This window comes from Pogona vitticeps, chromosome 4, assembly GCF_051106095.1.
Source record: "Pogona vitticeps strain Pit_001003342236 chromosome 4, PviZW2.1, whole genome shotgun sequence".
NCBI classification, from domain to species: domain Eukaryota; kingdom Metazoa; phylum Chordata; class Lepidosauria; order Squamata; family Agamidae; genus Pogona; species Pogona vitticeps.
The window spans coordinates 117,794,336-117,816,807 of record NC_135786.1 but is presented as its reverse complement, the minus strand read 5'-3'; positions in this window follow the sequence as shown (position 1 = coordinate 117,816,807).

The window sequence follows — 22,472 nt, the reverse complement described above, 5'->3', positions numbered from 1 at the left end:
TAGAACTTTGGAGGGTTGATTTGATATTTGGGGAAAAGTATTCATAATGAGTCTACCAAATCTATCTAAAACTGCCAAAAAACAGCCTCTGCACCATCATCTGGGGCTCCCAGTCCAGTACAGCAAAGGTCTATTGATACAATGCTATTTCAAGAAAAATTTCAGAAAGATCTACAAGCAACACTCCAAAAGATTCAAGATACAGTTGTATCGCACACAGGAGACAAAGAAAAATCAAGAAGAATCAAGAAGAAACCATGAAGAAGCCAAGCTCAATCAACAGAAACTGGAAGAGAAAATGGATAAAATCAATGAACAGATCGGGATGATGAATACGCAACTCCAAGATATTCAGCAAAATACTATAAAGAACCAACAAAGAATTGGAAAATTGGAAAATAAGGCAGAACAAACAGAGAAGAGATTGGATGAACTGAAAAGAGAAAACCATGAACTTGTTCAGGCTAATAAAAATCTACAAGACTCAACTGCAGTGATGGAGATGGAAAGAGCCTCAAACATTCTTAGATTTCTAAACATACCAGAAGATAAACATAAACAGGAGGACTTCCCAGAACTGATGGCAACCATTTTGGCAGAGGCACTGGGAATGGAAAAAGAAGAGTTGGAAAGTGAGATAGACCAAACATATACAGTAGATTAAATTCAAGCTATGCGAGAAAGAATAGAATACAACGTGAAGTACATGCAACGTTTGTGAAAAGATCGACAAGAGATGAAATACTGCGAAGGGCCAGTGAAGAACCAATACAGTACCAACAAAAGGAAATTGTGGTATTGAAACAGATACCTTGGAGAATAAGAGAGGGGAGGAAAAAATATCAATTTTTGACCACTAAATTGATTAGAAAAGGAGTGAATTTTAGATGGCTGGTACCTGAAGGGATCCTGGTCAATTGGAACTCAAGAAGACACAGACTTGACTCTATCCAAAAAGCAAGAGGATTCCTTGAAAGACATATAACCTTCTTTGAAGAAGAAGCACAGGGACAAGATATAAATGAAGGAGAAAGTAGAAAGAAGAGAGAAAACACCAGAAGAGGAGAGTGAGCTAAGTGAAGAGAGTCAGAAAAAGGATACTGAACGAGATTTGAACAAAACACAAAGAGAAAAAAAGGAATATTAGGGCAATAAAACCTAAATACAAGTAAACAAGATGGAGAATGAAATTGGGATCTTCTCAGTGAATATTAATGATCTGAATGCACCAAGAAAAAGAAATCATGTTTTTTCAAAACAACAAAAAACCAAAACAGACATAATTTGTCTTCAAGAAACACACATCAAACAGCAGCATTACAAATATCTAATCTACCCGAACATTGGGAAACTCTACTACTCAGCTGCACAACAAAAGAAAAGAGGGGTAACTTTGTATGTAAAGGAAAAGTTAAACTCTAAATATATCTATTCTGATGAAGAAGGGAGAATCCTAATGGTAGAAATAACAATAAATCAAAAAAAGGTCTTGATGATAGCAATATATGCACCTAACAGTAAACAAGAAAAATTCTATCGTAAGCTATTTAAAACAATATTGGAAAAAGAATACCAAAATATTTGCATATTAGTTGACTTTAATGCAATTGTAGATGAGAGACTTGATTATAAAAATGGCAAAAAAGGGGAAAAGGGAAGGAGAAGACTGCCAAATGTTTTCTTTCAGATGGCAGAAGAACTAGGGCTACAAGATATATGGAGAGAAATAAATACTAAAAGCTCTCAATTTACCTTCTAATCAAATAGACATAAATCCTGGTCGAGAATAGATATGATCTGGCTATCTTCAGAATTAAAAACTGAAATACAGGAAGTAGAAATAGAAACCAATATTTGGGCAGACCATAATCCAATGAAAATGTGGTAGAAAGGAGAGGGAAAAGAAAAGACAAGATGGATTTTAAATCAGGAAATTTTGCCTTTTAAACTGGAAAATGGAGGACGAACAGGTCAAAGAAATGGTTCAATTGGCAAAATATTTTGGGTACAATATTGACTTAGAAAAATGGCAAGAGCTGTGGTCTAGAAACTATAAGATGACAATGGCAACATGTTCTAAAGAGAATCTATATAAAATGTTTTATAGATGGCATTTACCTTCCGATAGATTGGCTAAGATGTATTCTAATAGGTCAAGTAAATGATGGAAATGTCAAAAAAATTGGAACCTATTATCACCTCTGGTGGACTTGTGATAAAGCAAAAAATTTTTTGAACAAAATACATACATGGCTTGTTAAAATAATTAAAAAGCATGTAGATTTTAGGCCAGAGCTCTTTCTGTTAGGTATAATACCAGAAAGTGTTGATAGACAAAATGTATATTTATTACTGCATATTCTAACAGCTGCGAGGATTATTTATGCACAGTACTGGAAAAATGAAGGAACACCTATGGATCAAGAAATAATTAAAAAGATATTGGACTACGCCGAAATGGACAGACTAACACTGAAAATCAAAGGAAAAGAAGATACAAAATATTATCAAACATGGGACTTATTCTATTAGAAGGATGTTGTATAGATTAGGAGCGTAATGTGTGTAGTAGTTGTTTTACAAATGATTACAAGCTGTACCCTGGTGCCACGATGTTAAATCAGTATGGATGAATTTATATAATAAAAAGAAAATTAAAAAAAAAGAAATTACATTTCAGCCTTAATAACCTAAACCATGACACCTGCGGCCCCGGCTGGGCCCTGGGCAGCCCCCTGGGCATGTCGAGCAGTGAGACTGGAATCACAGGGAAAATAAAGCAGCGTCCAGCGAGGTGCATGTCTACTGCTCAGGGTCCAGCCGATGCGTCGCTCTACCCAACAGCACGGGAGAAGCCGGGGTGGAGTATGCCATGCAAGCCCTGCCTGCCCCCAGTGCCAGGGAAAAAGACTCACCTCTTTGTGATGAGATGGGTTTTTGAGTTAAAATCTTTTAAGGCATATGGGTTTTGTAATTAAGAAATGAGCCAGAGAGGTTCCATCTTGTTTCTTTGTATACAGTAACTTTGCTATGCTGACAGGTTGTTTTCTAGGCGAGCAGAGAGAATGTTATTCTGAAAGCCTGAGAAAGGACTCTGTGTGATTAGATGGGAATTGTTGTGACTTTATGCAAAACCACAGAAAACCCAAATAACATCTGGTGCGTATGAGAAAGAAGTCATGTGGTGCAACAGGACGGTTTGCCTAGTAACGAACTCTGATTGGATGACATCGTGGGAAGGTGCGATAAGCCCTTGCCAGTTACTCTTGAAAAAGGAACTTTTTCCCTATGGACATTGTCTTTCAAGACCGATCCTTCAGTCATTCGTGACACATGGGACTAACCTTTACTATACTGGATTATCCTTGGACTTATGGGATTTTTCCTAAGGACTGTGCATGGACTATTTTCTATGGACTGTTACCTATGGAATATTCTTTATGGACTTCTTTACTTGGAATACTCCATATGGACTATACTCTTGGACTTTTCTAAGGATAATGGGACTTTTACTGAATTTTTCTTTTTAGTACAGGATTCTTGTTCTACAGGATCACTGAGGACTATAGCCTTTTTATAACCTACTTGGATTATTTTGTTTTTACTAATGATTTCCTGGACTGGAACTGTTTTTATTCTTTTAATGGCTTTTTGTGTTTTTGTAAGGTTTTTGAACACTTTTCTATTTTTCATGTTTTCTTTGCCTCACTATATCTTTGTAACTAACCAGCACAATGCTAGTTTATTTGCTTTGGTTTAATTTGGCTTTGATACCTAGTAACATGCTTTTTCTTTAATAAAATAAAGATTATAAAACTCAATTGGTTTTCTGAACAGTACACTTGTCATAGGGTCATCTGAGAGTGCTGCCTCGGCCTAGCTTACTTAGAGTCCTGTCAGTGGTGCAAGTTAAGTCTAAGGACTACAAAGCCTACTTGACCTTTTCATAATAACATCTGAGAGTACCAGGGTGTTCTTATGTGGGCAGACCTGTGAAAAGGAGTGTTGTATCTTGGCTAGCTGAGTTTGGACTCACTCAGCCCATTTTAGCATGTGCAAACTCCTGATTGCTCTCTGCCCAGGCTTACACGTGTTTTTGGACCCGTGTTTGCTGACACTCTTCACGTCCCACATGTGACTGAGGGCGGAGCTTTCCCAGAAGCGCTGTGATTGGCAGGCAGGTGGCCCTGCCCATGTTCCAGGGAGGGGACACGGGTGCTCACAACCTTCTTGCAAGGCCGAGAGGGAGTGGCGGCATGACAGCATCCACAGAGTGATGTCATAGTAAGCGAATGTCTGCAGCTTGGAGCAGGACCAGCTTCCCGGCAAAGCAAGCCCAGCAGGGGAGAGGAAATGGAAGCAGAAAGAAGGCACAGCTGGTGATTGGTAGATCTTGTCTGGTGCTGCTGCACCATTACTTGTAATTCGCCCTATTGATTGTCTCCCTGTTACTTCTGACTCAGGTGGACCTTGCTAGGGCTTTCCAAGTGTTGTAAAGTGCCCCTCTGTCCGGTGCAGCTATGAGGCCACCTGGGCAGCAAGGCAGGGCAGGCTCATCTTGCGCTCCGGACGGTCTCAGCTGCCCTTCTCCCAGGAGGAAGTGCAGTGGGATTGAACTCCTGGCCTTTTGCTCTGCAGCAAGGCACTTCAACCTACAATTTTCTGTAGAGCATGGCAATGTGCCTGCGTATTTCAGGAGCTGGACTTGAGAAGAGAACTATAGCATCATTAGATCAGAACTAAGCTGCCTGCTTGCACAGGAATTCTCAAGAGCAGGGCAGGTTCCCAAACCTAGATGGATAATGGAAGAAACACTTAAAATTGTAAAGGACAGAGAAGATCTTACATGGAGCGAGAGGATCAAATATGGAGAGAGAGAATGATTTTCTTTAGCCAAAGGTGTCAGATAGGGGTGTATTTTTATTCCTTAATCTGTTCAGTTTGTACGCAAAACATCATACTAGACTCAGATGAAGGAGATGAAAATTGATTGAAGAAATAGTGGTACCTCGACTTGAGAATGTCCCTACAGAAGAATGATTCGAGTTAAGAACAGCTCAGTTCGCGAGAAGTTGCTTTGACTTGAGAACGGAGCCTCAACTTAAGAACAACAAAAAAAAAAAACCCAAAACTTTCCTGCTTTTTTTTTTTTTACCTAGGTTCACCTTAGGTCAAAAGAAGAAGAAAAAATTCACCCCCTAGTGGTAGATATGGATTAACCAGCTTTGCATTAGTTCCTATGGGAACTAATGCTTCGACTTAAGAACAGTGCCTTAATTTAAGAATGAAAAACAGCAGATACAGATTAAATGGTTTTCAATGTATTCCTATGGGAAATGGTGCTTCGATTTAAGAACACAGTCCCAATATGGATTAAGTTCTTAAGTCGAGGTACCACTGTAATGCACATGACAAAATTGTGAGGAAATAGAGCTGGTGTCCATTGCCTCCAAGAGTGTGCCATCCCCACAAGCCAACCCTGCAGACGGATTTGAGACCATATATAGCTGCCTACCCCCTATAGGGGAGTTAAGAGATAAAGCATGAGGGAAGCCAGGGTGGCAAAGGTCCAAGATAACAGACAGGTGGCAATGGTCAAGGCAGGAAAGTGGGAGAAAGTGGAAAAGAACCAGTCATTGGGGTTTTTCTGGTAGTGACAGAGGAGAAAGAGGGGTATAGACTTGGGGGAGCAGGTAGAACAGGCAGAGGAAAAGGAGAGACAAGTGGGAAAATGGGATGAGGAGAATCTGCCTGTACAATGCAGGTGGATCAACTTAGAAGAACCCTGACCTAAAAAAAGTGGTCCAGATGAAGTTGCCCCTGGAAGAGATAGAGAGGAGATGAAAGCCCTTCCTATTAGGGAGAGAGACTGGAAACAACAAAGGAACGAGAAGAGGTGGACCTGAGGGGATAGGTTGGACAGTTATGGTGTCCCACCCACCAAATAAAACCTGGAGAAACCAGCAAAGGGGAAGTCAGCTTGCCATCTTTATTGTGGAACCCTGTGTGTCAGTTGCAGCAGAGCCTTGCGCAAGCCCTCCAATTGAGAGATTTGGCTGACATCCTTGGATCTGGAAGAAAAGGTTCTAGTGGACAGATGGTAATGTCCTCTGAAATTAGAAGATGATATGGATCAGACCCAAGTTATTGTTGAAGAACCTTCATTATTGTTAAATAAAGATTTTATAAGTTCTCCACTGGACTCATTCTTGAAAATGGGAAGGGAAAAGGGAGCTGAGGGACCTAAGAACAAACCTAATCACAACCATCTTACTGGCAGAAAGCACCAATGACCTGAAAAACTTTTAGTGAAATCAAGGATGCAGATGAAACCTTTGAAAAACAAATTGCAAGAATTTCACAGAGACACGATGTAGCAGTCTTGGGAGAGTTCAGTTATCCTTATATCTGTTGGGAGGTAAATTCTTTCAAGTATGGACTGACAGATTTGGGAGAAACCTGGAGGAATTGTTAAATACAGTTTTGTACTATGCAATAAGTATTTGTAAGGATCATTACTAAAGAAACAAGCAAAGCTAGAATTTATCCAGCTAATTAAATTGTAACAGCTGAGAGAGCAATCCCAGGATTGGCTAAACCTGGGATAAAGCTAGCAGACCTAGCACACACACTCTGTGGTGGTGTGGGTTGGTGTTGCTGTGCTGGAGTATCTTGGAAGAAGCCGTGTCTTTGTGCTGTATATTGGAAGAAGAACTCTGGCTACTGGACTGAACATATGGTATTTGACTGCTGAACTAATTTATAAGGACTTTGACTCTGATTTATGCATTGAACTTTGTGGAAACTGCTGTGTATGACTTTGGGACTGGAAACAAGGACTAAGCTGTACATGTATGTATATATCCTGTAAATAATATAACTATTCTGCTATCAACACTGCTTTATTGCTTGGCTTCTTCATCTCTCTGGGAAGTTCTACTGTTTAGCGCCACTTAGTGCATCCTGGTAATACCGCAACTCTGTCAGTGGTTATGGGCCCAGGTATACGCCCAGGAAGCTACTAAAGAGATTGTTGACCTGAGAAAAATCCAGAAGAAAGGAGCCAAGAAGTGTACAAACAGAAGAAGTGAGTAAAAAACAGCTTTGTCTACATTCTGTGAAAATGGCCAGTGAACTATTGATGTCAGGACTGGGTATTAAGAAGCTAAATGGAGAAAACTACTCCACTTGGCAGCAGAAAGTCCAGCTACTTCTCCAAAAAGAGTCATTATGAGAATCCACCAGCTGTGCTGAATGAAAGAAAAAAGAATCAGAATTCTAAAGCACTTGCAATAATTGGGTTGACTCTAGAAGACCGTCTCCTAATCCATCTTAGAGGCCAAACTTCTGCAAAGCAGGCATGGGACTCTTTGTAAGAGTCAGCGTTGGAAGCCAAATCCAAATTGCAAGAAAACTATTTCGTACCAGATTACAAACTGGTGGGAGTATGTTACAACATTTAGAGCAAATGAAAACAATGCTCATGGACTTAAGAGAGAAAAATATAGTATTTACAGAGCTACAAGAAGCTTTCATAATTCTCTCTTCACTAGATAAAACATATGACCAATTTGTATCCAATTTAGAGGTTCTTCCACAAGCTGAACTGACAGTATTGAATGTAACCAGTAGGCTTATGGAGGAGAAACAGAAGAGGAAAGATAACTTGCAACTACGTGACTCCAGTCCTTTTAATCATAGAAACAAGCCTCGTGAAATTGGGGAGGAGGAGGTCACAGCTGCAAATATTCAACTTGGAAGGCGATGCTTTGCCTGTGGTTCTAGACGACATCTGATTAAAAATTGTAAATTTAAGAAGAGAGAAAGAAAACAGCCATGACATGATAAAAACTCATCACATCTGACAGAGACTATTTATAACACCAAACACCACAATGAAGAATGGATTGTTGACTCAGGGGCAATGGCAAACATGTGTAAGGCTAAGAAGCTGATATTCAATTTTCAAGCAGTATTTAATCAGCAAGTATTTTTGGCTGATGGTATAAGTGCCAAAATTATGGGCAAAAGTAAAGTAAAATTACTGTGTTTAAAACAGTCAATTGATGTAATATATGTGCCAAAACCAAAACATAATTTACTATCAGTTAGCTCTTTAGCTAAAGAAGGCTTTACTAGCACATTCTATAAGAGTAAATGTGTAATTACTGGTGAAAATAATGAAAAGCTGACTTGCTATATTAGAAACAATCTATATAAGTTGAACAGTGTAAATGCTAATAATGTCTATGAAAATGTATGTCCCCATAGGGATTGTATTCACTTGTGGCATTTGAGATTAGGTCATGCTAACTATAAGACTAATGTAAGACTATAGAAAACTCAATTGGAATAAATTTAAAGCAATGTCATAAGTACATGCTAAGAGTAAATGTGCTCCTACTAAGAAACACAGTAATATACAAGTTGACAACATTTTAGACTTAGTATCAATGGATTTGATAGGACCTAGATGTGCATCTTTAGGAGGAGCAAAGTATATCCTTTCAATCCAAGATCAGAAATCTAGATTTGGTTTCTGCTATTTAATGAAGGATAAAAGCTCAACACACATTGAATTTGAAAAATGGTTAGTTTGTGGAAAGGAAGACAGGCAGAAACGTTAAGCAGATACAGACAGATAATGGAACTGAATTTACAAATGCGAAGTTCCAGTCAATTTTGTGAAAGCATGGGATTACTCATAGGAAATCTGCTCCTTACACGCCAACACAAAATGCGTTCATAGAGAGAAGAGGGCAAACACTTCAAAACATGGCTGAGGCTATGATAAGAGGAAGTAAACTTTCAGAATGATATTGGGGACAGGCTATTCTTTGTGCAAACTTTTATTTGAATATACTTTGGCACAGTGGCATAAATAATATTCCATATACTATCTGAACAGGGAGAAAATCAAATTTAAAATTTCTGCATGTATTTGGGTCACCTGCATGGGTACATATCTCTAAGGAGACTAGAAGAAAAAGTGATAGGAAGGCTAAGTTAATGTATTTCTTGGGTTACCAACAAAGTGGAAAAGCATATAGATTTGGTTTACCCAACACAAACAAAGTAATAATTAGCAGCAGTGCCTCATTTAATGAACATGCTTATTGGGACAAAATTAGATTGCCTCCAGAAACCATCATCCACACACCAGATATGCAGGAGAATGGGGAAAGTGATGATGAGGAAAACTCACAGCCAGAACAGGTGATCAAGAAAGAGACAGAACCTGTTGAACCACAGCCAGATAGTGAAATCCCTTCTACCTCAGAGGAGAGGGAAACTCCTGAGGAGGAGAGAGAATTGCCTAGGAGATCATCCAGGGAGCATAGACCTCCAGATAGATATCAACCAGAAACTTATTATTGTCTCAACGTAGCAGAGCCTGAAACTTATGAAGATATTTGCAATATGTCAAAGATTGAGTAAGAAAAATTGAAAGAAGCATTAGATAAGGAGTTAAATTCTCTGAAACAATTAAATGTATATGAGAAAATTGAGGAACCTGCTAACTGTAAAATTATTGGGTGCAGGTGGATATTTAAGAAGAAAGTTGATGCTGATGGTAATTTAAAATATAGAGCAAGGTTAGTTGCAAAAGGCTATTCTCAGACTTCAAATGATTACGATTCGTGTTAACATACGCTGCCAAACACAACCTAGTATCTAGGCATATATATATATAGAAACAGCTTACCTATATGCTGATTTACAACATACTATTTATATGAAGATACCACCTAGCATTGAGAAAGAAGCTAAATGTTGGCTATTGAAAAAGAGCTTATATGGATTGAGGCCGAGTGGGTACAAGTGGAATCAACATCTATCTAAAACACTCAAAGGTAATGGGTTCTTACAAGCGAAAGCAGATCCATGTCTATTTATCAAAAGGGATGAACAAGCTATTATATTGGTATTTGTTGATGACATTGCCATATTTACAAAGGATGAGAAATCTGTAAATAACATAATCAAAATGCTAAAGAAAACTATAATTTGAGGGACTTGGATGAGATTAGCAACTACTTAGGAGTAGAAATAAAAAGATATGCAAAAGGATTCAAAATAGCTCAGAGAAATAAAATAATGAAGCTTTTAGAGCAATACAACATGGAAAATTGCAAAGGTGCCATCACTCCAATGAATGTAGAATTTGAAAAAGAAAATGTAACAGGTCCTGAATGTGATATTGATTTGTATAGATCTCTGATAGGTAGTCTGTTGTACCTAAGTAGATGGTCAAGACCTGATATATCGATAGCAGTAAATTTATTATCTAGAAATGTAAGTAAGCCAAACGAAAAACATTGGCAAGCCGCTAAGAGAGTATTAAGATATTTAAAAGAACACAAAACAAACATATTTAGAACCAAAGGGAGAGTTGACTATAACAGCATACGCTGATGCAAATTATGGAAATGATATCATAACAAGAAGGTCTACATCAGGCATGACAGTTCATTTAGGTGAAAGTTTAGTAAATTGGAAAACAGCAAGACAAAAGTTTATATCACTATCATCTGCTGTGTCAGAATATGCTGCACTATCAGAACTATGTACTGACCTTGTTTACTATAAACAATTAGCACAGGATCTAGGGATAGATTTACAAGATCCAATAACAGTGTATGAGGATAAACAAGCTGTAATTCATATAGCTAACTTCTCCGAATATAAAAAACAGGTCTAAGCACACTGATATACGATATCAAAATGTAAAACAAAGTATTGAAAATGGAATGATTAAGCTGATTTACTGTGAAACAGAAAAGAATATTGCAGACAGTTTAACTAAAGTACTGGGACCTACAAAGCATGAAAGAACTTGTAACATGTTGGAAATGAAATGAATATGCATGTGAATATTATATAATGTGAAATATTAAAAACAATTTAAAGAGTGTATATGTGTAAACAAAACTGAATTCAACAATTGGAGGAGATTGACAGGTTTGGGAGAAACCTGGAGGAATTGTTAAATACAGTTTTGTACTATGCAATAAGTATTTGTAAGGATCATTACTAAAGAAACAAGCAAAGTTAGAATTTATCCAGCTAAGTAAATTGTAACAGCTGAGAGAGCAATCCCAGGATTGGCTAACCCTGGGATAAAGCTAGCAGACCTAGCACGCACACTCTGTGGTGGTGTGGGTTGGTGTTGTCGTGGATTGCTGTTGTCGTGTTACTGTGCTAGAGTATCCTGGAAGAAGCTGTGTCTTTGTGCTGTATATTGGAAGAAGAACTCTGGCTACTGGACTGAACATATGGTATTTGACTGCTGAACTAATTTATAAGAACTTTGACTCTGATTTATGCATTGAACTTTGTGGAAACTGCTGTGTATGACTCTGGGACTGGAAACAAGGACTAAGCTGTATATGTATGTAGATATCCAGTAAATAATACAACTATTCTGCTATCAACACTGCTTTATTGCTTGGCTTCTTCATCTCTCTGGGAAGTTCTACTGGTTAGCGCCACCTAGTGCATCCTGGTAATACCGCAACTCTGTCATGGACCTTCCAAGAGATTCCTGGCTTGTGTGGGGAATAATTTTCTTCTACAAAAATTAGAAAAAAAACTAGAGGGCTAGCTATCCTTGACTTGATTCTAACCAAAAGAGATGACTTGGGGGAGGTAGTGGCAGTAAGGGAAACTGCATGAGAGTGACCATGTTCTACAGAAATTCTTGATTTCAAAAGAAACCAAAGCAGAGTATAGCCACACATATACAGTGGATATAAAAAGTTTACACACCCCTGTTAAAATGCCGTGTCTGTGATGTAAAAGAATGATACAAAGATAAATCATTTCAGAACTTTTTCCACCTTTAATGAGACCTATGAACTGTACAACTCAGTTGAACAAGCCAGTCTGGATTCACAAAAGCTCAGAGAAAACAGAAAAGGAGAGGGGAAAAAAGACATGTGTAGGAAGTGGAAAGAAGGCCACAAAGAAACTGAAGAGAAGTAGCAGGATATTGCAGAGATAGCATTAGGAGGACAAAAGCTGAGAATGACCTGAGGTTAGCTAAAGGTAAAAGGTAAAGGCTCCCCTTGACATTTTTAGTACAGTCGTGTCTGACTCTAGGGGCGGTGCTCATCCCGTTTTCAAGCTGTAGAGCCGGCGCTTCTCCGAAGACAGTTTCTGTTGTCATGTGGCCAGCGTGACTAGGGAACGCCATTTTACCTTCTCACCGAGGTTGTACCTATTTATCTACTCGCATTTACATGCTTTCGAACTGCTAGGTTGGCGAGGAGCTGGGACAAAGCAACGGGAGCTCACTCCGTCATGTGGATTTGATCTTACGACTGCTGGTCTTCTGACCCTGCAGCACAGGGGATGCAGGGAATACTAATCAGATATGTGGATGAAACAAAATTGGGTGGAATATCCTGGAAAACAAACAAAATTCAAAATGATCTAGATGGGCTGAAAACAACAGAATTTGTCTGCCTTTCTATCATTTAATTTAATTTATATACTGCCCATTTGGCTCCCAAGGCCACTCTGGACAGAATGAAATTCAACACGGATAAGTGCAAAGTATTGCACCTAGGAAAAAGAAACCAAATACACAATTACAAGATGGGGGATACATAGCTCAGCAATACTGTGAACTAGTATGATCTTGGAATCATCATAGGTCACAAGTTGAATATGAGTCAACAGTGTGATGTGGCTATAAAAAAGGCAAAGGCTATTTTAGGCTTCATTAACAGAAGTATAGTCTCCAAATCCAGCAAGGTACTAGTTCCCCGTTGTTTAGGCCTTATCTTGAGTATTATGTCCAGTTCTGGACAACACATTTCAAAAAGGATGCTGACCAATTGGAAAAAGTTCAGAACAAGGATGATTAGGGGACTGGAACCCAAGTCCTATGAGGGAAAGCTGAAAGAACTAGGCATGTTTAGCCCTGAGAAAAGAAGACGGAGGGGAGAAATGATAGTACTTTTCAAATGCTTGAAAGGCTGTCATACAGAGGAAGGGCAAGATCTGTTCTTGATCATCCCAGAGTGCAGGAGACAGAACTATGAGCTTAAGTTACAGGAAGCCAAATTTTGATTGAATATCAGGAAAAACCTAACTGTTCTAGCAATATGGCAATGGAACCAATTACCTTGAGACGTGGTGAGTGCTCAACACTTTAGTCATTTAAAAGAAATTTAGACAACCAACTGTGAGATATCTACACTGTGCAGTGTGTTGGACTCAGTGGCCTTATTGTTGTTGTTTAGTTGTTAAGTCGTGTCCGACTCTTCGTGCCATTATAGGCCCCTTCTAACTTGGTTGTTCTATGATTCTAGAAGAGTACCAGGATGTGGCAGGGTATTCTGGGAATTTTAAACCAAAAGACTTTTTCTGATCTTTGCAGAAAACACATACTTACATAATGCACCAAAACAAGATGATGGTTGCTAGCTTAGATAGCTTGATAAAATAACTGATTGGGTTCATATAGTATGCATACATTTGTCTGCAGTAAATTTGATATGTGACATGAATGCTGCGTTTTTAAAAAACCCACCTGGTATGCCAGCAGCATCAGTCCCATCAGGTATTTTATGCATGTAGCATTTTCATGGTGTATTTTGTATTAGCTAGTAGGACCTAGCCTGCTTTCCTAGTCTTTTAATGGAATTGGTAATGCTGAAGTTTGGCTGTCCAGCTCCAGTGTATGATGTCCACTCTAATACAGTGGGGTCTTGACTTAAGAACGACTTGAGTTAAGAATATTTTGACTTAAGAACCGCTCTCATAGGAAAATATTGACTTGACTTACATACTTAGATTTGAGTTAAGAACTGAAAAAAACCCATGTGGGAGGCAGGGAAAGTGCAAAATTTGAACTTTCAGTTAACTGTTGGCCAGTGAAAAGGGTGCCTGTCTGCTTCCTCACTCCTCCCAGCGTTTAGAGAGTGGATTGGGAGACAGTCTTCGGACTGCCTGGTACTGTACTGCCTGGACTGTATTTTCCCTGCCTTCCCTGAACCTTTCTTGACCTAAGAAAAAAAGAAACAAAATATCCCCCTCTAGTGGTCGAAGGCAGAATAGCAGCTTCCCATTAGTTTCTATGGACGGAAAAGAGCAGATACGGATCAAATGGTTTTCAATGCATTCCTATGGGAAATGCAGATTTGACCTGAGAACTTTTTGACTTGAGAACCGCCTTCCAATACGGATTAAGTTCTCAAGTCAAGACCCCACTGTAGTCCACTCTCTAGTACTATGCATGTATATATTTTTTCTGAAAACAAGGTGGTGAAACAATACAGCGGTGCCTCGCAAGATGAAAATAATTCATTCTGAGAGACCTGCCATCTTGTGAAATTTTCGTCTTGTGAGGTGAGTTTTCCCATAGGAGGGCATTGAAATTTAATTAATGTGTTCCTATGGGATTTTTTTTTTTAAAAAAGGTCACTTACCAGGTAGGAAGCCGGGGAAGCACCATAGGAGGACTGGCGGGGGTCCCCTGCAACCATGATTGCCGCTTTCAGAGGTCCCCCAGCAGTCCTCCGATGGAGCTGGGCAAGCCTCTGAAGCCTTCCCTAGCACCATTTTTGAACTTCCCGCCCTTTTCCCCTGCCTTTTCCCATTCGGCGGCTTGCCTCCGATGGTGCTCAGCAAGCCTCCGAACAGAAAAAGGCAGGAAAAAAGGGTGGGAAGTTCAAAAATGGTGCTGGGGAAGGCTTGCTCAGCACAATCGGAGAACTGCCGGGGGACCTCTGAAAGCGGCAATCATGGTTGCAGGGGACCCCCGCCAGTCCTCCTATGGTGCTTCCCCAGCTCCCTACCTGGTAAATGACTTTTAAACATTTTCCCCCACAGGAACACATTAAATTTCAATGCATTCCTATGGGAAAATGTACCTCACAAGACGAAAATCTTTGTCTTGTGAGTTTTTCGTTGCCTGAGGCATTCGTCTTGTGAGGTACCACTGTACTTTACTTCTGAAAAGAGTTGATAGCTGCAGTACCAATTCTTGAGTCTTGTGGAAGACTTGCAGCCTAGCTAGACTTGTTCTAGGACCACCATGCTGCTAATGCCATTTTGCTTTGCTGAAATGCATGTGTATGCTGTGTCCTGTAATGTCAAGCTAGAACTGACTTACAGGGACCCTAATACAACTTTCAAGGTAAGTGAGATATTTAAGGAGTGTTTTTATCAGTTCCACTCCCCCAGTGAGTTTCCATGGCTGAGTAGGGTCTGACCTCTGTTCTACGGAATCCAAGTCCATCACTCTATCCATTACCCCAAATTGAGAATCTTGCTGAAAGTGTCAAATACAATGTCAACTTGACCTTGTTGAAATGAACAAAGGGTATTTGCGTTGTATTGTATAATTTTATAGCAATATAATTTTATTAATCTTAATTTAGCCAAGGAACAAAGAAATATTTATATTTTTATTTATTTAACTTATATGCCACCCCCACTACCCAAAGGTCTCTGGCAGCTTACAACAATTATCTACCCAAATAACCCTTCATCTTGTGATTCTAGATATTTTTTCTGCTTATGCCCTATGTCAGGCTATATTATGTTTTAGTAGAATTCTGTTTGTAGTGTCAGTTCATGCCCAGATCAGAAAGGAAAAACACAGAATATTGACTTGGAATGAAAGGATGATCTGAGGTCTTAAAACAGTTGTTTTGCTTTATTTTGACCCATTTCAATCAAGTTTCAGGCTTGTTAATGGTACAGTGATGGTTTTGGTGACTTTTTTGTTGAGGAAATTGGTGAAAGATCTGGGTCTAGCTGGACCAGCTGTGGTTTTAATCTGTACTCTGCAAAAGAGTACAAAAAGGGAGGGTGGAACACTGCTTATTGGTCCCTTAGAAACTGTCATGTGGTTTCATGAGGCTCAGTTTTGGCAGCAACACTGTTCCAACATATACGTGAGACCGCTGTCAGAGATCATGTGTAGCTTTGGAGTTTGGTAGCATCAAGATCTGATGAGGCCCTTATATCTTTAGCTTAAAAAGCAATTGGAAGCAGCCCCAACAGTCTTTAGTCACTGTTTGAAGGCTGTCAAGTGGCTGAAGTTTAAAAAACAGAAGCTGAATGCAAACAAGATGGAAGTGATTCTGGTCTGAAAGAAATAGAAAAATCCAGCTGTTGCCTAAAGCAGAAAAACATCCCCTTGTGAAACAGATAAAGAACTTGGGTGTTTTGTTAAATCCAACATTCCCCTTGGAGAAACAGGTGGGAACTGTGGCCAGGTCAGCATTTTACCATCCACTGCTTGTTCAGAAACTTTCTTCATATCTAACCACAAGTTAGATATACCCTTGAGGACAACTTGGAAGTTTCAAGTGATATATCATGTGGTGGCTAGGCAACTAATGGGTGCCCCCAGCTTCAGCCATGACATCTACTTTGCATCCAGTTGCATTGGCTTACAAATGTTTTTAAAATTCAACTCAAATGTTTTTGTTCTTAACTTTAACCTCATCCTTCCGCCGTGGGTTTCCATGGCTGAGTGGGAATTTTAACTGTGTTCTCCAGAGTCCTAGCGTGTCACTCTTAACCATCACACCATACTGGGAATACCATTTTGCATTAGCCCGTGTGAAAACTGAGGTCACCTGGAAATGCAATTTTAAAGGTGCCAAGAATTTAAATTGTTGGGTGGGAACACATAAGGAGATAATCTACTCTTGTTGCTTTCCCTATGCTCTTGCTGAGTCCTTTGCAGGGAATCTAGATAGGATGTAAAGTAGAATTGTTTTAGCTGATCTTTGGATGTTATTAAATTGTTATTTCATCAAATAATGTGGTGAAGTATAATGTGGTGTAGCATTATGTGGTGTAATACATAAGCTGGCTTTATTTGGTGGGTTTGTGGTTATTAATTTCAGATTGTATGTTTGATATCGTCATGATCTGTCTCATGATTGAGAAGCATTTGACTGGTTCCTGTTACAAAGAGAATGCTAGACTAGTAATACCCTGATCTGATGAAGCAAAGCAATTCTTATATTAAATATCATTCCTTTAGTTTCACAATCATTCTAAAAAACCTGTAATTAAGGATTGGCATCACATAAGCAATTGTTGTTGTTCTTTAGTCGTCTCCGATTCTTCATGACCCCATGGACCAGAGCACGCCAAGACCTCCTGTCTTCCACTGCCTCCCGGAGTTGGGTCAAATTCATATTGGTAGCTTCAGTGACACTGTCCAACCATCTCGTCCTCTATCGTCTCCTTTTCCTCTTGCCTTCACACTTTCCCAACGTCAGGGTCTTTTCCAGGGAGTCTTCTCTTCTCATGAGATGGCCAAAGTATTGGAGTCTCAGCTTCCGGATCTGTCCTTCCAGTGAGCACTCAGGGTTGATTTCCTTCAAAATGGATAGGTTTGTTCTCTTTGCAGTCCAGGGGACTCTCAAGAGTCTCCTCCAGCACCACAATTAAAAAGCATCAATTCTTTGGCGGTCAGCCTTCTTTATGGTCCAGCTCTCACTTCCATACATTGCTACTGGAAAAACCATAGCTTTGACTTTGTTGGCAAGGTGATGTCTCTGTTTTTTAAGCTGCTATCTAGGTTTGTCATCACTTTCCTCCCAAGAAGCAGATGTCTTTTAATTTCGTGGCTGCTGTCACCATCTGCAGTGATCATGGAGCCCAAGAAAGTAAAATCTGTCACTGCCTGCATATCTTCCCCTTCTATTTGCCATGAGGTGATGGGACCAGTGGCCATGATCTTAGTTTTGTTGATGTTGAGCTTCAGACCGTTTTTTGCACTGTCCTCTTTCACCCTCATTTCGAGGTTCTTTAATTCCTCCTCACATTCTGCCATCAGAGTGGTATCATCTGCACATCATCTGCAATCTTAATTCCAGTTTGGGAGTCATCCAGTCCAGCCTTTCGCATGATGTATTCTGCATATAATTTAAATACCGTATTTTTTGCACCATAAGACACACTTTTTCTCTCCCAAAACGTGCCTGGGAAAGTCTCTGCGTCTTATGGAGCAAAGGCAGCGGTTTCACCCCCACTGGCCCCGTGGGGGGGGAGCCTCCCAAGGGTCCGAATCTGCCTTCCAGAACTCTTGGGAGGCTCCCCCAACCCCCAACGGGGCCAGCGGGGGTGAAATCACCAGCTTTTGAGGCTTTTGGTTTGGTTGGATTCCATGACCGGGAAAAGGTAAAATGGAGGGAGGGGTTGTTGGTGGCGGCGGCTATCCCCTCTGCTAGCAGAGACTCGCTCGCACTGCTGGGTCTCTGAAGATGGCGGGGACTATCCTCTCTGCTAGCAGAGACTGAGAGACTCATTCGAATTGCTGGGTCTTGGCAGAGCCCGCAGCGACTATCCTCTCTGCTAGCAGAGACTCGCTTGCACTGCTGGGTCTCGGCAGACGGTGGCAGCTATCCTCTTTGCTAGCAGAGACTCAGAGACTCACTCGCACTGCTGGGTCTTGAGAGTTTCGCCTGCTGCGCAGACACACCACACTTATTCGGCTGCTCCCTCAACATCAGCAGCGGTGGCTGGTCTGCACCTCCCCACGTTGCAGGAGTCCGTGTTTTGCCTGGGCACGTTGGCGGGAGAAAAGGGGTGGGCTGGAGGGAAGGGGGTGTGAGGCGGAATTCCCGGGAGGCAGCTTTTTGGCTGGATGGTCTCGAGTGTGTGGAGAGTTGTTGCGCCTGCTGGGGCAAGTTGAGTGGAAGCCCTGCAACAACTGCAGAGCGCTGTGCCTTTAAACCCTCCTCCACCCCCCTCGGGGCTGCTGGTTGCAACCACTCACGATTGGGAATTAGCCTCTAAACGTAGTTGTTGGCGTCCTTAAGACTTCCTTCCTACTCGGGAGAAGAGTTTGCATTGACAGTACAAACGAGAAGTGGGTTCATTCTCAGTTCCCAAATCCTTCCACTCTTTCCCTCTTCTCTCCCCCCCCCCCCCCAGCTCCAATCCCTTCACTTTTAGTGTGGCTCTTGGGGGACTTTGTGGCTGATGGCATGTCTGCTGCTCTCCTCTGAGTCAAAATAAAGTGCATCTTTAGTGATGAGTCTGTTGGCACAAAGACTAATGCCTGGCCCATTGAAAGTGACCACATCTGGAAGAGCCATGGGAAACAATGGGGCTGAGTGGCAGAGTTAAGGTGTGAAAGCTTTTTAAAGAGATGTGAGTTTTTAAGGGAAGTCAGCTGTAGCCTTTTTAAAAAGGGAAAGCTGAGATGTCAGTTTAAGTTAGGGACCTCCAAAGCTTGGTTAGTCTGTTCCCTCTGAGCCTGTGCAAAGTACTTTCTGGGTGACTGCAACTAGTTTTTGTAGAAACAGAATTAAGAGGCAAATCTTTGTTACCACAATGTGTGTGAGTCTAGGCAAAATTGAAGCTCAGCATTTCCCTTCATTCCTAGCGAGTCCAGCAGAAAAGAAAGTGGAAGGGTGAATTGGGAGTGAAAATGGCAAGGAAGAAGTTAAAGAGACCAGTTGGGTATGGCATGGGGATTGCCATTATGCAGAGAAGCTTGTATAACTTCTCTGGTATCTCAGGGTAGCACAGGGGTGAGATAGATTTTTCTGTATAGCTGACTGAAAAATCTATCTTCCAATGAGGTTTTTGAAATATGTTGTGGGGGGGTTCATCTACATCCTTATGTAATTCTGCATCAGGAAGGACGAAAGAGGCTTCAGAATTAAGAAATAAAGAATTTTTATTAACATATCTTGTGTCAACTCTTTCTTCAACAGTAACTGGTTTTTGTAACGTCAAATGAGGTGGGGAATCATCCCAAAACCAAGCTAACGATTTGTCAACAGGTAACTCTTTTAATAGTAGGTTTTCGCACTTTTCTCTCTCTCGGTTGGCATTCTCTGAAACCCGTTGCGGATCACACAGAGGGTCCCGCAACAGGGATGGCGGGCCCAATCTCCCTCTTTCGACAGCTCTTTCTCTACTTCCGGATCTAATTGATGTACCATTTTTTCTGGACCTTGAGCCCTGTGATATACCAGAACTGTCCATTCTTCAGGGTTAAGACCAGGTATTATAGGTTTGAACTTTCCTTTCGCTGAATCTTTGTATTCTTCATCTATGTTGCCCTCGGCTAGTCTCTTCTGTGGGACTGAGAACACCCTCACTCCTTCGTCTGGTTCTTCAGTCACTTTCTCCTCTATCACGGTTACTTTTTGTGTCTCCTTTGATCTATTCCCTTCTTCAGTCGTCAAAAACACGTCTATCCTCTCCCTGTCACGGTTCCACTTCTCTCCCTCACTCTCAACTGGCGTTTCTGACCGTTTCTTCTGTTTTTCCTCCTCGCGCTTTCCCCCGCCTTCTCCCTCTCCTATCTCAGCCTTGCGGATCTTTCTTTCCTCCTTCACGTGCGCATCTGTCATTTGCCTTTCCTTCGGTCTTGCTCCTAACTCTCTTTCAGGCTTTATCTCTTGTTCTATCTTGGGAGGTTGAGGGGATGGCTCACTCTTTGATGTTCCTGCTACTTCCTCCTCACATATGTAGAACGTATACATCTAAACATGGTAGAATGGATTATTAGAGAGTGTGAAATATTGTAGTTAGTGCTTTTTACTGATAAATGGTAACATCTTGCTTTTAAAGGAAAATGTCAGTGTCAAAGTAAAAGTGAAGTGTAAATCTGTATGTTTGTCATGACAATAGGTATTGGAGAATATGGTCTGTATATCACTTCTGGTGAAGTGTTTGGATTTGAGTTGATATAGTCTCATTTTCTAAATAGGTTTAAATCCAAATAGGCTGCTTTTGTTCATGCTATACTTGGTGCTTTGTTCATAGTATAAACTTGCATTTTCCACCTCCAGCTATATTTGGATATATTCATGATGGGAATACATCATCTTGATGAAATTTCTAGTACTGTAGTCTGAGTTTAGCATTCCTTTACTTCCCTTTTATCTATGAACATTCTTTTTTTTTTCTCTCCAGTGACCGCAAAAGCACTTGTATATTACTAATAATGTCTTCAGCAACATCCTGGTTTCCTGCACACAGAATTGTAGAGGGAAAAAAAGCCAACACATAAATACCAGTTGTGCTTTCTCCCTCTGCCCCCAGCCGCCCTCTCCCACCACACCAGAGAATTCTGTTTCTTTAGGAGTCTGGTACTATATCGGTAATAAGTGTATTTGCTGGGACAGCTCCAGTAGTCTCTCCGGCAGAGGCATATTTGTGTGCCATTTTGGGAATTTTTCTGATAGGAATCTGGGGGATAGAATTAATTTCTGGGGGAAACTTCATAGCTTGTGCATGAGTGCTTTCTTTATCACCTGTCTCCATTTGGCATTCAAAGAAGGTAAAGCAAATTGTGTGATTTGTTATTCTGCTCCACTTGAGAGCTGTACTAAATAACAGTTGGTCTGAAATTCTGGTTGAAGTTGTAGGAGGATATACTGTATTTAATTTAATGCCCTTTAATAGTATATTCTTGTTCAGCTCTGATGCTGTCATCTTAAATGAAGGGTCCTGGAAGGCACTCTCGTACCCTTTGGAGGCTTCCCCCACCCTCATCCCCGCTGGCCCAGCAGGCCAAAATTCCCAGATTATTTTTTTCCTGTTTTCTTCTCCTAAAAATGTGTTGCGTCTTATGGAGAGGTGCGTCTTATGGAGAGAAAAATACGGTAAGTAAATATTTAAATAAGTAAATATACAGCCTTGTCGTACTCCTTTCCCAATTTTGAACCAATCAGTTGTTCCATATCCAGTTCTAACTGTTGCTTCCTTTCCCGCGTATAGGTTTTTCAGGAGATAGATAGGGTGGTCAGGCACTCCCATTTCTTTTAGAACCTGCCATAGTTTGCTGTAGTCCACATAGTCAAAGGCTTTTGCATAGTCTATGAAGCAGAAGTAGATTTTTTTTAACTCTCTGGCTTTCTCCATAATCCAGTGCATGTTAGGAATTTGGTCTCTAGTTCTTCTGCCCCTTCGAAATCCAGCTTGTACTTCTGGGAGTTCTCGGTCCACATACTGCTGAAGCCTACCTTGGAGGATTTTGAGCATAACCTTGCTAGCATGTGAAATGAGTGCAATTGTACGGTAGTTGGAGCATTCTATGGCACTGCTGGGATTGGAATGTAAACTGATCTTTCTAATCCTCTGGCTACTGCTGAGTTTTCCAAACTTGCTGGCATATTGAACGTAGCACCTTAACAGCGTCATCTTTTAAGATTTTGAGTAGTTCAACTGGAATGCCATCACCTCCACTGACCTTGTTGTTAGCTATGCTCTCTAAGGCCCACTTGACTTCACTCTCTAGGATGTATGGCTCAAGGTCAGCAACTACATTGTCTGGGTTGTCCGGGATATCCAAATCTTTCTGATATAATTCCTCTGTGTATTCTTGCCACCTCTTCTTAATGTCTTCTGCTTCTGTTAGGTCCCTCCCATTTTTGTCCTTTGTCATGTCCATCTTTGCACAAAAAGTTCCTTTCATATCTACAATCTTCTTCTGGTTTTTCCTTTTCTATTATTTTCCTCTATTTCTTTGC